Genomic DNA, 3309 nt, shown 5'->3' on the forward strand with positions numbered 1-3309 from the left:
CTCTGCTAAGTTTGAATCATACACATTTGTTTTCTCTTATCACCTAAAAAGTTCTATGTGTGACGTTATGGTTTGCAGTGAAATGTATACTGTTCTTAATTCTTGCTTCTGATATGCCATAATGGGAAGTCATGTTAACTGTCATTGCAAAGACGCAAAGGAGCAGGACTTGGCCTTTGTCATAAAATCTGCATGTTACTAGGTCAAAGTATCCTCTACCCTTTCACTACTCCAGTGTGGCTGGCATTTTCAATAGAACACATGTGGAGGAAAATAAGACACAATTACTAAGAAATTAACAGCTGAAAATGGGATATTGATTTGAACTACAGTCAAACATGATCTGGTTTTCTATCTTTCATCTAATTTGGAATCTTCTTTTGTGGTGGGCTCTGGATTCCTTCTATATATAGATCTGCTTTCAAATCCTGACTTGCTTTACGTTAATGTAATCTTAATCTAATAGTTTCACTTTATGATCTACCAATAGTTGTGGTGTAAAGTCAGCATATCAGAGTGTCCTGGTCATTCAAAATGGTTGGAGCTCAAGATGTTCAATTCAGATTGGTATGTTAAACGAGTAAGAACAGGGATATTGCCCCTGAATTTTTATAAATTCTGAAAGATTCAGGTTTGTAGGAATTGCTTGACTCCCCATGTAGGTGCTTAATTTTGCAACTTAGGAGCATCCAAAATTCATTTAAATGCAGATACTCTTTTAGCGTCAGACATGGCTTATAAACCTATTTAGCTGATCAGATGTTAGGTCTGGACATTTTAAAGCTGTCTTTGATGACACAGGGTAGATAGGTGCCCTGCCTTATGTCTGCTTTGTCATAGTCTGCCAGAGGTGTGTTCTCTGCTGTGCTGAAGAGACACCTTGATGGAGCCCACACATGGAACGTGATGGCAATATTGACCCATGTCACTCAGCAGCGCAGTGGCTCTCAGAAAAGAGCTCAGGCATACTGCAAACTCTTTTTTCTACAATTATTCCAGTAAGTTTAAGTTGTGCGATGGAACAGTATGTTCTGGGATGATTTTGGCCATGATGGTTGCTCAGTTTTCCTGTTACTTTTTCTTAAGCTTGAAATTCGGTAAAGTCAGTATGGAATTGTCTTAGAACATTTTGAGTAAATGTCTTTGTTGTGCAGATTCCCCTTGCTGTCCTACTGCTACAGCACTACGGTCTTTTGTTTTGGCAAGATGAAACTATTCCAAGGGAGAAAACTGATCTTGGAAATAGAAAGCAAGAATTAGGATCTTTTCAGAATAAAGGAGAACAGAACAGAGGTAATTTCTGGTGTTTGAAAGAGGTATTTCTGGGTTTGGCATAAGATTGCATAGGTTCAGAGGTACTTTGGAGCTCATTTAGTGATATTTGTGTGTTGTTATTAGATTTTCTGCATGTAACTTATGAATAAATAAAATTCAATTTAAAAACAAAACTCTGCAGCAGTACTGTAGATTACTTAGCATCATGGTGCTTTCTTGGTGCTACATTGTAAGTTTATGGACAAAATGCATCTTGTATAGTAAACTGGTCATTGTAACATCATGCAACTTCAGTAATAGCAAGAGTGAAATGACTCATTTAGCTAAATGTCTCTAGATACACTTTTTACTGCCTCCTGTGCATCTGAAACCTTTTCATCTTGGCTATTCTATATTTCCCTATGTACACATAAAATGCTTATCTCTAACATTAATCAGTCTAAAGCTTCCCTGCAACACATCTTTTTTTAATAAATTAATTTAAATACAGTATTGTGTTTCATCTATGTAAGATTTTACAACCACATTGAAGAATTTTGCTCAGAGGAAAGGAATAATGAGCGTTTTTCTCTGTGTATATGTGTGTGTGTCCCTTATTTTTGAGTGGGTTACCATGTAGAAAGTTGAGAGTTGTTTTTTTTAGGTGGAAGAAAAAAGCAAGATCCTTCAGGTTAGAAAAGAATATGGAAAATTGATTATGTTATCTGGCTGCTGTTTATAATATACAAAACAAGTTGTTTTCATTCATACTAAGTTACTTATATAAACTACTTGTAGATATACATGTAAGTATCCTTGGGCTTCTGAAATTTGATATGAGAGGCTCCTACAGAAAGGAATTTGTTTGACTTCAGTGTCTGTGACTTAGTAATACCTTTTTCTTTTAGCACTTGAGTTTTAAAGAGCTGTAAAAGTATAGCTTGTCTGAGGGGAATTTCTGTTGTTTTTTTCTTTTGTTATTGTTGTTTTTAAAAATATCATATTAGGATCATTTAGTTTTCTTTTGTAGATTTAAACTTACAGCTTTTCTTTATTCCATGCTTCTTTCTACACTCTACGCATATTAAACTATCTGTTTTTCTTCTTCTCCATTAAGTTTTCTTTTAGCAAGACCTATATTTCATCAGCATATCCTTGTCCCACTTCCTCCCCATGTACTTCTTCAAATTGAAGCTCATTTAGAGTAATACTGTGCCTCTTGGAAGTGTAGGCTCCTTTTTTGTGCTGACAAGCAAACAAAGGATCCCTTAATACTTTTCACACATGTGCGAACTACATACATAATCAAATTGAATGGGAAAATAGAGGCCATTCAATTGATGTTACATGTCATTATTTTATCTTGTCTCGTCAACCCTCAGCAATTTACCAGGCTTAGGATATTGGGGGCCACAATGGGGCTAATTAACTTTAGAAATGGGGCTTGTTTACTTTAGAATTTCCAAGTGTCTCATAGGTGACAAAATAAAATCTAATTATTTTGATATTTTATTAACTGGCTTGTCAGCCATTATATAATTACTTTTTCTGAAAAAAAAGTAGATCTGAAAATTACGGCTATCAGGAAGGTAGAGCCTGTTGATTTTTTTCTTTTTGTGAGAACAACTATTGCAATATAAGTCTTGCGGAGAGTGAAACAGATGAAGAAGTATTGTGAGACTACAGTGAATGTTGTTTTTCCTATTGTGTACAATTACAGGTAATTAGATCTGTCCTTTTTTTATTATGCTGTCTAAAAAATTAATTCTACCTATCTAGGTACTGAATGAGCTTGTAAATAAGATATCAAGATCAACATAGTCTGAAGAAATAATTAGTAACAATTTACCAGAAATTGTTCTGTTCAGGCTAAATCAATAATAACGGAGATGAATAAATGGGTGGAAACCTTAAGTAATTACAAATCCTTTAAATTATTCTTGAATTACAAAGCAGGAAAAAAAGAACAGGTTTAATTACTTTTATAGATGCATGAGAAGAGAACTTTCTGCATTTGCTCTTTGTTCGTTCTTTTCTAGAATATCTGTTTTTTAG

The sequence above is a fragment of the Strigops habroptila genome, chromosome Z (assembly GCF_004027225.2).
Source record: "Strigops habroptila isolate Jane chromosome Z, bStrHab1.2.pri, whole genome shotgun sequence".
Lineage (NCBI taxonomy): Eukaryota > Metazoa > Chordata > Aves > Psittaciformes > Psittacidae > Strigops > Strigops habroptila.